A 13,574-nucleotide genomic window follows, 5' to 3' on the forward strand; every position below is an offset into this window, starting at 1 on the left:
TTATCACAACCACCGGTGTATTCCCTATTGTCTCGCTTTCATAGTCTAATCACACACGACTAGAGAGAGATCCGGTACAAGACTTCTGTGCGCGAGAGTGTAAGTGACTACACAACAAATATTTAACTCTGAGCTGCTCGTAAAATTAAACATTTACAGAATACCGAGATTTCGAACGTCATCACACATCAATCTGTCGTAATATATAGTCACTAGAAAACGAAACGGCAGTTGATTTAAGTAAAAGACAAAATTATAATACGTATCTAACATTACATTAGCAGCCTGTAAATTTCCCACTGCTGGGCTAAGGCCTCCACTCCCTTTGAGGAGAAGATTTGGAGCACATTCCACCACGCTGCTCCAATGCGGGTTGGTAGAGTACACATGTGGCAGAATTTCGTTGAAATTAGACACATGTAGGTTTCCTCACGATGTTTTCCTTCACCGCCGAGCACGAGATGAATTATAAACACAAGCAAGCAAGCACATGAAAATTCAGTGGTGCCTGCCCGGGTTTGAACCCGAAATCATCGGTTAAGATGCACGCGTTCTAACCACTGGGCCATCTCGGCTCTCGTATCTAAAATAATGTATTCACAGAAACAAACTAAAGCAGAACTAGTGATGTAAATTTTAATAATGAAAATTTCGCGTGCAACCCTGTTCACGTGATAGAATTGAAACTTATAAAAAATGTGGCTCTCTTTCACTCTTATGTAACGCTGTGCTTAAATGTGACGCATCCTTAAAATTACTCTCAGTTTTCGTTCATCTATTGATTATCGAATCGCTGTCTCTGTCTCTCTTAAAGAAGTTTCTCTTCGAAAATATCATAATTGACGCTTACTATTAAATAGAAAATCAATAAAATGCCATCAAGATTTCTATGTAATATCATTTTCTTTACATATCTTCAAATTGGAGTGTCTGTTTGTAATATTTAAATAGCGTTAGCATTAGCATTAGCAGTCTGTAAATTTCCCACTGCTGGGCTAAGGCCTTCTCTCCCTTTGAGGAGAAGGTTTGGAGCATATTCCACACGCTGCTCCAATGCGGGTTGGTGGAATACACGTGTGGCAGAATTTCGTTGAAATTGACACATGCAGGTGACCTCACGATGTTTTCCTTCACCGCCGAGCACGAGATGAATTATAAACACAAATTAAGTACATGAAATTTTAGTGGTGCCTACCTGGGTTTGAACCCGAAATCATCGGTTAAGATGCACGCGTTCTAACCACTAGGTCATCTCGGCTCATATTTAAATAACCGCTACTAAATGCATATGTATGTATACACGGTACATATACCAAAACAACATTTTTACAATTTCGTCTGTTTGTCTGTTTGTTCCGGCTACGCTTAAGAACGGCTGGACCGATTTTGACGGGACTTTCACTGGCAAATAGCTGATATAATAAGGAGTAACTTAGTTTTCAACAATAACTTTTATTGTTAAATTAAAAAGCATACGAAGTCGCGGGCACTTAGTATCATACATGTTTATATAATATAGCCGTATTTATTTCTTTTGGAAATAATACCACTCTATTAATTAAAAGTAAATATCTTTAGCATTATATTTAATTATAGAGGCCCTATACAATCATCCTTCAAATTTGACGTCTCCGACATTTTAATTCAAGGCCTCTACTAAACTTTTGCGTGCTAATAAACACGAATTTAAAACTTCAAAATAAAATCTTGATTATGAATAAAATATAAAATTACCGACATTTAAAAAAGGTGGACTGATGAACGAACTTACCACATAATAGAAAACAGTTTTGCTTTTAAATATTTACAGTAATTTCTTACAATGTAAGACGTTCGACGACCTCCGTGGTCGAGTAGTGTGTACACCGGTTTTCATGGGTACGCCACTCCGAGGTCCCGGGTTAGATTCCCGGCCGAGTCGATGTAGAAAAAGTTCATTAGTTTTCTACGTTGTCTTGGGTCTGGGTGTTCGTGTTACTGTCGTTACTTCTGATTTCCATAACACAAGTGCTTTAGCTACTTACATTGGGATCCGAGTAATATATGTGATGTTGTCCAATATTTATATTTATTTATAAGACGTATTCTTGTAAAAGCTGCGCTGCATCTATTACGATCTATATTGAAATCGATCGAGACATTATCGTTTATTACTATAAGTATTTGAAACGGGATATTTACCATGTTTTTTATTTTTATTTGGTGGAGCTCGATATTTCGACATTATTTACGAATGTTTTGTTAACGAGACTCGTGAACAAGACATATAGTAATAGACTTATAGTAATAAATACAACCATGTTAATTTAATATCTTAAATGTCGTTTATGTTGTATATTATAAATATCTCACTAAGCATAAAATACATTAAACATAGCATGATGCATCTTAGCTAGCTGATATGACCAAATGGTTAGTATATATCTATCTCAATCAAAGATTAAAGTCTCAAACCTAGACTCGCACTCGACTTTTCATATTATGGTAATCATATTATATGTTCATACATAATAACTAGCTCAAGTTTACTCGCGCGAAATTTATAAAAGTACCCATAGCACACAAAGCACCCGTCACCCCACATTCTATCTCCTCGAAGAATGAATTAAAAAAAGTAGCCTATATCCTTCCAGGAAACTCAAACTATCTCCATATCGAGTTTCATAAAAATCGATTCTGCGGTTTAAGCGTGAAGAGGTAACAGGCAAAGACTTTTGCATTTATAATATTAAGTATAAATTAATCTTGGCGGTAAATGAAAACATCTTGATGAATCCTCATATATTGGATATTATACCATATGTTTTTTGGTACATTTTTGGTAACTCGGTGATAGGGTTTTGTGCAAGCACTTCTTGATAGGTACCACCCTGTTATCATGTATTTTATCGCCAAGCAACAATACTAATACTGTGTTCCCTTTCGGAACGTGAGTGAGTTACTACAGGCACAAGGGTCGTAACCTCTCAGTTCCAAAAGTTGGTGGCAGACCAGCAGATACATTTAGACTTCGATTTTATCGTCTTGACAATGTAAGTATTGCGCGAATATACGGTCAGTCACAGGTGCAGGAACGATTGTGATAAAGATAATACAATATTATTTTATTTAAACAAAAAAACATGAAATAAATTTAATAAAAGAATGAAGAATTAATTTATTTATTGAATTTTATTTAATAAATGAAAATAATGATTTTCATTTAGCTAAATCCATATTGTAAGTCTTAAATAAACTTAAAGAAAATCCTTCTTTATAAAATATCTGAAGCCAAAAAGATGTTCAAGTGTGTGTGTTAATATAATATCCTGCTGTATTCACGCACACCAACACAATGCATTTGGCAGTAGAAACGATGTATCCTGCCAAACGTTCCCTGAAGGCCTTCTTTTTTAAGGAACCGCAAAAGATGATACAATAAAAAATTAACGAGTATGAAACGTTGATTACCACATATATACAATATATACATAGTATATGTTCGTCTATACAGTGCTAGTGGGAAATATTGGTTAATAATTAGAAGGCGTTTTCCTGCCCCGTCAATTATGAGATGAGTTTTATAACTCACTAGTTAGAATGTCGTTATTTAACGTTATTTATATTGTTTTGTTAAATGGTATCAAAATTACTACTGTATACCAAGCAAGCCCTGATGCAAGAACGCCCCTCCACAAGGGTTTCTTTTAGATCTTCAAGTTAAGCTTTATTGCTATATTAGTAATATCGTTAATCTATTAGTAAAGGTCATCTGATGTAAAACTGGTCAAATAGGTCATTTGATGTTAAGTGCTGTCATGTGCTTATAATTATGGTAGTTTACTCACCCTTAACACGGGAACACAACAATGCTAAGTACTGAAGCCGGCTATATATAACAGCCGGCTTGTACTAAGTCTAACCACAAAGAATTGTAAAGGTGCTCCCTGCATCCACAGTTCACATCCAGTGTCAAAGTTAATTAGTTTTTTCCTTAACAAATTAAGAGCAGTTAGTAGAGCTTTTGTTCGTATTTGCGGTCATATCAGGATTTTCAGAGTGTAATACTTATAGTAGATCAAAATCAATCAAAATATGCTCTTTCAGAGGACGCTTTTACGAGCACATTTGAATCATTCTACAGAATTGTACTAAACGTAAAACTACTACTACCGCGTCATATAGATTTCAACAATAAGAAACAGGTAGAAACTCCGTGGATACTCTCATACAACATTTGAAATAATTATTTCAGTTAAATACAATTAAATGTATATAACATAATATAATATTACGAGAAACAACATTGGTGGGCTTATGTGGGTTGGTAGGGCTTTGTTCAAGCCCGTCTGGGTAGGTACCACCCACTCATCAGATATTCTACCTCCAAACAGCAGTACTCAGTATTGTTGTGTTCCGGTTCGAAGGGTGGGTGAACCAGTGTAACTACAGGTACAAGGGACGTAACATCTTAGTTTCCAAGGTTGGTGGCGCAGTGGTGATGAAGGAATAGTTAATATTTCTTACAACGCCATTGTCTAAGAGCGGGGGTGACCACTTACCAAAAGATGGCCCATTTGCTCGTCCGCCTACCGATATCATAAAAAAAACATCTTTATTTAATAAAATTGCAAATTTCTATATAATAAATAAAATTTCAAATATGTTACACTTAAAATGTTAAACTTCAAATTTTACAAAAGAAAGTTTATGAAACTTGTAACAGGTATTCACCACGAGTAAACCTTCTTCATCTAGCCAACACGATAGTTCGAGAATACTTTATTATTTGTTTCACTATTCTTTCATAACTATCAACAATTCTCGACAGACAAGTTCGTTTGATGATATTTTATAAAATTATAGTCAAAATAATTATATTTGTAAAGAGGTATAAATGTTTACTAAATATTATATTTTTTTCGGTACTATTTTAATTCATTATTATAATTCATCCATAGTTACAGTTTCTAGTAGTTCTTCTCAGTGGAATAAAAAACCATTTCGACATCAGTTTCAGTTGATAAATAAATGTATAATAATAATTATTATTTTATATATATATATATATATCGATCGAAGCTCTTTCAAAGCTGATATAGATATGTAAAGTATTTTTAATATTATTATTATTGCTCATCTCGAATACGAGGCGGCGAGGTGGTGTTCTACTACAACCAGAATATATAAATCGTGATTCTCAGCTTTAATGTTTTTTAACAACTTTTGTTAGGCCTCAAATATAAAAAATAACATCAATAATAAAAGGACATTCCGATCAACAACTCATAATAAAAAGATATATTTCATTGAGATTAATTATTTCAAAAATAAAAATGTATTTCAATATTTTTATGTAAATGTGGAAGATATATCTCTTAAATGCTAGAATAAAAACCTTTATGTTAATTTAATATATCGATAATGTAAGCTAGTAATACAAGTAAAAATGAGAAACGTCCCTAATTAACTATAGTGATGTTTCAGTAAAATTATTTCTCCGGAATATTTGCAAAAACAAACTCTGTAAAGTGTTCATCAACACAACCTGCAAAGCTAACATTGTGTTTATTCTGAACGAGCTTACCCAAGTATATATACGGAAGTAAATAACGGAGGGACTCTTCAAACGGTTACACGTTGACACGCTTTATGTCTGAACAATATATACATAATTCATGAAGTAATTCAAACGAATTTTCGTAGCTCTATCTCTTTAACTTGAGTGTTTAGGAATTTAATTATAGGTTCATTGATTTATTAAAATCTTAGGATATTATCTATATAAATTATAATTCACTTGCCTAAATAATAAACATTAAAAAATATAAGGAAAATATATATGGATTGGCATTTTCGATTCAATTTAATTTCCGACTTAGATTTTATTAATCTTTCAAATTTTCATACTAAATATACGAATTGATTTTTATACGTATAGTATAAAAATCAATTCCCTTCTCAATCACGTGTACTCATAACTCCAAACGAGACCGGGCAATAATGATTTTAATAATATAAGTAGTTTCTTGAAAGTTTTTTACAAGTCTGTCGCGATGTTCCGTTTTGTTAGTGTAGTGAGCTTGTATGAATATGACTTATATACTTGAATTTGTGAAAGGTTCCTTGAAATAAAAATATGTTTATTTAATTTGCATACAAATTGATTCTTAATTTGAAATCAAGAATTAATTCCAAATCATTTGAATACAGAGAAAGATTTTCTCTATTTTGAAATCATGACTTTATTATACAAACGACAGAATTAGTTAATTTGATGAATTCAAAAATGTTTTTTTATTAAATAAAGAAACAAAAGAACGACAAACACACGGACATGGGCATAGTAAGTCGCGTTTTACATTTCTTATTGTCAACTCCAGCAACAATAGGTTCTGGGTTTTATTGGCCGTCGGGATAACACTAAGTAACTAAAATTTAGCATAACTTTGCCGTTGTATTGTAACTGTTCAGTATGTGGCATCTTTCCAGGCCGATCTTATGTCTTCCAATAGACATTTTAAATTTAGTAACAGTACATCGTTTTAATGGCTTGAAACGAGCAAAACTTAATATGAGAACATTAGGTACAGATTTTTGAATACTATATCTTGATTATTGTTCTCCCCTACAGAAATAGGTACAGATTTTTTCTCTAGTTAGATAGTAATTTCTATCAAGGTGTTTATGTGTAAAATACTCGTTTCTGAACTAGATATAAGGACTTGTATGACAGATTATTTACCAACCTCTCCCAACTCTAGACTAGTTGGTGCCTTAAGTAAGATTACTATGTACCCCATTTATTTTATTAACCCTCTAAAATAATCCAGCTTGACGCAGTAGATTAAACAATAAATTATTTAATAATGAACTGTATACATAAGTTATTTCAGTTTTGGCGTAATAAGGCTCTTGGAATACAAGTATTTGTCTCGTGACCAATATATACGAATACAAAGTTAATAGACATCGTGTCGTCACGAATCGAATACATTTGTTTAAGCCCGTTGAATTAACGTCGGCAGTTGCTTGGAAGGCTCTACGATCGATGCGAAAATATCGTATCATTAAAAAAAGACATAATATTTCATTTAACTAATCTTTCGCAAGTACATTTGAATCATCAATGTACAGGATAAATTATGTTTAAAGCTACCACCGATTTGGAAAGTATATTCTGTCGAAAAACTCAGTTCAGAGAGGCTAGGAGCTCAGCAGTTACTCATTATCATCAATCATATATACGCATATACTTGCAAAATTTTAGGTTCGGCTAATGTTATACCCACTGAAATTATTGTTTTATAATATTATAGAGTACAAACATTCTAATGAATAAATGATTATATTATGAAGGCAATGTTGAGTGTCAGAGCTTAGTCCACCGTGACCTTTTACCGATGGAGAAAAAAGTGTGAAGAGACTCAAACGAAATAAATGCATAATGTGTAACACAAAATGAACTCTGTTCAAGTCGAGATGTTTTTTAAGCATTTGAATATATCTCAAATTAATTTTAGTAACGTCTGAACTGGCCTCTTTCTTCGGGGCATCAGTTTAACGCCAGTTGGAAACGTGCCAAGTAAAAACGCATAGCCGCTTAGGGTTCACTCGTCTACAGCTATTGTAATCATAATGCACAACTTCACAGCATTTTACACACATTGTAAGGCAATTTATGAAGAAATGCCACTCAACAAAAGTGGATTGAAGACGTGAAGATTTATTAGTGAATGTAACTTTTTTTATTTTGAGTTCGTTTAAAATAAGGTTTTAATTGTAATTTTAAATTAAAAAAAAAACAAGAAAAAAAATTAAATATATCCAAATGAAATAATATATAACGTAACATATAATACTAAAATTCTTAAATAAACAGAGCGTTATGTACATTAAGTTTTAGTAGGAATAAATAAATATTCTTTATAAATTATTCATTAAAAAAATGAAACCTTACGTATTTGCCAGTGTAATGGTTTTCTAATAGTACCAAATATGTTACTTCTTACTCAGTAATTGAAACACGATACAAACGTTTGATTCTCTTTCCGAAGAACGCCATTAGACGAGCCCAACTTTTCGTTCTGTAAATATCGTTACGTACAAATATTTGGCGAGAAAATCGAACCTTCCACTACTATGTCATACGTTTTGTATATTTCCACTGACATGATAAAATAAAGAGATACTTTGATCAATAAACAGATCTTGATTTTTTTTTTTTTTTATAAAATTTCTACCTAAACATTAAAATGTATTTATTTTGATACTGAACTGATAAAAGTAAATGATGAAATAATCAATTTTTACGTTTCTTATTCGTCGCATCTATCTGCATAATTTTGTCAAGCCAATACTTTGCATTGGTCTTTTCAACAATAATATAGATATTTTTGAAAGAAACGGTAACAATCATTATATAGACACGAGGAGGAAAGGTAAACTAATAACACCTAGTTTCCGACTTCGCAAAGTTAAGACATCCTTTCTGGGACACGGTATTTGTTTCTATAATGAGATATCACGGTTATTTTTAACTTTTCCTATTACAAAAATTAAAGCTCATGTCAAAAAAACATTGATAAATAAGGCATATTACTCAATACAAGATTATATTAAAGATACTATGCGTTAACTTGGTATGTTTTGATTTCTAGGCAGGATATATAAACATTTAATTGTTCTTTACTGATATACTCTGTAATTAAAATAGCGGTAACTTTTGAGTTTCTTGCCGTTTCTTCTCGATAGAATCTACTTTCTGAACCGGTAGTAGCTTTACATCAAATTCAACACTAACATGACGGTTTAAAAGTGCTTTTGTAAGCTTACTTAAATAAAGAATATTTTCATTTGATCACTTCATTTATTTTTACATAGGATAAAACATAGTCGCTTCCATCTATACCTTTAAACCTTTAAAATACGCAACGTATGTTAATGCGGTTTCATCAATAAACAGAGTGACTCAAGAGGAAGGTTGATGTGTATGAAAAGCCGATAATATAAACTTCCCTAGAAAGAACAAGAATTTTTCTTTTGTATTTACTGTACTTCTGGAAGACCTTTAAGATAACCTTTTAGACTATACATATATATAAATATAAAATATAAATATATAAATATTGGACAACATCACATACATTACTCTGATCCCAATGTATCTCCGGGACCTCGGAGTGGCGTACCCATGAAAACCGGTGTACACACTACTCGACCACGGAGGTCGTCTAAGTCAATTATTAAATTACATATTATGTAAAGTCAGCACGAGATTTTAGTCAATGTTATCGTAAAATTATTTGTACAGTATTGTACAACACTTTAAGTTACCATAATAATTTCCATTTAATCGAGATATATATTTTTTAATACTGAATGTACTAAATTTTATTGTTCAACTACAACGAAAAGTGTGTGCTATATTTCAGCCTGATGAGCCGAGATGGCCCAGTGGTTAGAACGCGTGCATCTTAACCGATGATTTCGGGTTCAAACCCAGGCAGGCACCACTGAAACTTCATGTGCTTAATTTGTGTTTATAATTCATCTCGTGCTCGGCGGTGAAGGAAAACATCGTGAGGAAACCTGCATGTGTCTAATTTCAACGAAATTCTGCCACATGTGTATTCCGCCAACCCGCATTGGAGCAGCGTGGTGGAATATGCTCCAAACCTTCTCCTCAAAGGAGAGGAGGCCTTTATCCCAGCAGTGGGACATTTACGGGCTGCTAATGCTAAAAAAAATATTTCAGCTTAATCATATTGTTGAGAACGTTATAAATTTTAGTTTACGTCAGATTTACGTATAACATTTATTATGGAAAATATATGCAAAGTTTTAAGAGGAAAAATTTCGAAGATAATGAGAAATTATTCTTCGTAAAGTCAATTTGGTCAGTACTTTTGCGTCTTAACTATTCGACCGATGAGATCGATCAATCAGAAAAAGACATGGGTACCTATCTCCTGCCAACGACTTACATTAGAGAGCCGCATTGGGGATCTGATCAACTAATTAAAAAAAACGTTCAATTATAAGAAAAAGAAGATAATTATTATAAGAACAAATTAAGGTGCACACTTCGTTCTTTAACGATTACTTGCAGGTATTTTTTCATCTCTTATCATACAAAACATTATTTATTTAGTATAGCAGAAGCATAGTTCTTTACCGATTATTTACTTGGTGGTAGGGCATTGTGCTAGCACATTTGGGTAGGTACCACCGACTCACCAGATATTCTAACGCTAAACAGCAATACCCTTACTGTTGTGTACCGGTTTGAATGGTGAGAAAGCTGGTGTACCTACAGACACAAGGGACATAACATCTTATTTAATAAGGTGGCGCATTGGCAATATAAGGTATGATTATTTATAACGTAGGTGACCATTTAACATCAGGTGGCCCATTGACTCGGTCGCCTAATACCAGGGTCTTTTTCTTACTCTAGAATATCTTACCATAAATACGACCATTGAGGATAGTCAAAGTCAAAGTCAAAAATCTTTATTCAATATAGAAGTGTCTACACATGCTTATTGATAGTCAAAAATCTACCACCGGTTCGGAATTTAGCACCTCGGACCTGAGAAGAACCGGCGAAAGAAACTCAGCGGGATATATAATATTGTTCTTTATGGGTCTAGTTATCATTTTAACCTACATTTAGATTCTTTGAACCCACAGCGACTTGGATTCAAGTCCAGGAAACAAATCGACGATTCGTACCTTGTGTAACAATAAGACGAAAACATTACGCAGATTCCTTTATAGTAATCAAAAAGAAAAGTAAATTAAGCCTACTTCAATAAATTATATATATTTTTGCGTGATTGTACCTATGGAACGAAGACAAAGTTATGAGATTTGGTAGTTTGGATACAGGTATATATTTAGTGGATATACGTCGTTGACCAAATGGACGTTACTGATAAATATGTTGAAAACACAGAGTTTTGAATAGCATAATATATTTTTTTAAAGTTTTTTCTATTTCGATGACGATTACTAACAATTTTTTTTTAATATAACTCAAAGATCCCACGCGATTTATCCTCGCTTTATTAAAAGGTGTTTCTAAGATAAAGTACATCTTTCCTTTAAGCGAGCCAGTGGAATGGGTCCATTTGAATCGATCGCTGTCAGGCTCTTATATGGGCAAGTAGTAAGTAATCGTATACTTAACTCCTACTCGATGATGAGGCATCCTGACTGCTCGATGATGAAGGAAAACATCCTGAGGTAACACACATGAGTCATCCAAAACGACATGTAATTCCGCAAACCCACACCAGAGCAGGATGATTAAATAAGCTTTAATTGAAAGATTTACGTTAAAGAGTTACTGCCAGCTATGTATATGTATATTAGGGGTTTCTGATATGCACAATAAATACCTAACAAAAATAAACGTCCATTTAAAATATGTACATTATATTTAATGTTCTTTTAGTATGAGCTACGTAGCAATATTATTATAAAATCAATCAATAATCTCGGATGTATTAGAAGCATTGCTGTTTCAATGAGAACTACTATTTTGTTTCCTAAAACTATATCTATGTTTAAAGTTGTAACAGTTTGTATATTTCCCACTATTGGACTAAGACTTCTTCTCATTTTAAAGAATAGTATTTGGATTGTATTCCAACACTGCGCCAATGCGGATTGGTGAATGATTTCCTTAACCCTGAGCACGCGATGAATATGAGCACGAAATTCAATGGTTCCTACCTGGACTTGAACATGCGATCTTTACCTAAGATCCGCTTTGTCTAACCACTGAACCATCTTTTCTCTCTTATATCTGTGCTTAAACCAAAATTGCTAGTAAAACAGTGTTGAGCAATTTACGTACAACGAGACAAATTGAGTTAAATAGTTAAATGTTTCCTAGCCAGGAAATCGCATTGCCGTTCATTAACCATTTCCAGAAACCTACACAAAGCTAACATTTAAATCCGTAACAAAGAGACGTTCTTCTTTGCGTATTTCTTTTGTTTTAGACTACGTCACAGGTAATTGGAAAAATAAATACTTATATTTTCGTATAAATAAACGTTTGCGTGTAAAGTATTATGATTAAATGATTCTTGGACCCTTTGTTATGAACGGCTTAGGGTTTTTTATACGCGATATAAAATTATGAAATGACAAATTACAAGTAACCCACGACGACCAGCGATGTTTCCTGTTTGCCGTCCGCTCGTACATTTCAACAGATAAAAAGGCATTATTTAATGTTGAAAAAATATCTTTGATTGTATTTTTTTTCGAATAATAAATATCTTAAGTAATACTAAATATCTTCTTTAAAGGACGATAATCTATTTGATATGTATACGGTTTTATAAAATATATGACTTTTGTATGTTATTATAATAATAATGTTAAATGTTTTATTGATCTAGGATCTCTCCGTCATTGGGTACGTTTATTTTCTATAACTAAATAATTACATAAGTATCATTTATGAAAAATAATTAAACAATCCTAAAAAATTAGCTTTGAGAGCTCCTTTCACGCGAGTTGAAATTAATTAACAATTATACATAATTATGTATATACGCCTTCGAAGATTTTTTATTTCTGTTTTTGATACAAATGATAACTTTGAACTTACAAATTTAAATACAACATTGTTAATTGATAAATAATTAACCCATACTTGCCCACGGGGACGTTACCACTCTACCAAAAAAAGAAAAACATTTCGAACTGAAAACTACAAGGTATTATTACTGATAGTTTTGAATATTTAATAGACAACATAGTAATTATTACTAAAATTATTCTTAATAAAGTATGTGTATATGGGTTAAAATATATAATACCTGAAAAGTAAAATCAAAACAAAAAATACGGAACAAAACCAACTGACTCACCCTATCATTCCGTCGCTCGAAGAATCAACCAACTACCCTGGTTTGTGCCACGCTGTATCGAACCTTATGCCTTTTTGCCACATGTGTTAGAATCCTGCGCACCTATCTGTAAACACCAGCCACTAAAGTCAGGTATTTTTGAAGCTCATTATAACATAATTTTACTTAAGGGAGTATTTTTGATACACGGGCGCGGCCTGCGAACTCTAGCCGCGGACTACGAGCTGCTACGAGTAGGGACGGGACATGTTATCGAGTATCTGTGAATATTTTACACATATCACGCAACGACAAATGTAGCGAAAAGTTAAAAGCAAATCGACCGACCTAATAAATTGTTCAATTAATTTTATAAGTTGATATGTGTCTTTTCTCAAAGATCCGATGACAGATACATTTATAAATAAGACTTCTCCAGAATGAATATAGCCTCCTGTATCATGTTTAGTTTGTTTCTTGGTATTAATTATTAAATACAACAAAACAATTAATAACAATTTCGTTTATTAAATGTTATATTTTGCTGTGTTCGTTTTACCGTATCGATAAATAACACTCGATATATCACATCACTACAAATGGTGTGCACATGCGCAATACAAACAGACGTAGTCCCCAAATAACCGTCTCCGCGCTTTGCAGTAATACTGTCGAGCAAAACTATATGTTTTGGGGAAAAATTTATAATTTATACCACTGTGT

General features: G+C 32.8%; 1 protein-coding gene across 1 annotated transcript in view; it reads right to left on the reverse strand.

The window, feature by feature from the left end:
* Window positions 1–13,093, reverse strand: part of LOC125065305 — an 82,536-nt gene extending 69,443 nt beyond the window's left edge. Inside the window, exon 1 of the mRNA XM_047672840.1 lies at window positions 12,873–13,093. The gene's annotated coding sequence lies outside the window, so the exon portion shown is untranslated. The remainder of the gene's footprint in view (window positions 1–12,872) is intronic.
* Window positions 13,094–13,574: the final 481 nt, after the last annotated feature.

The sequence above is a fragment of the Vanessa atalanta genome, chromosome 7 (assembly GCF_905147765.1).
Source record: "Vanessa atalanta chromosome 7, ilVanAtal1.2, whole genome shotgun sequence".
NCBI classification, from domain to species: Eukaryota; Metazoa; Arthropoda; class Insecta; order Lepidoptera; family Nymphalidae; genus Vanessa; species Vanessa atalanta.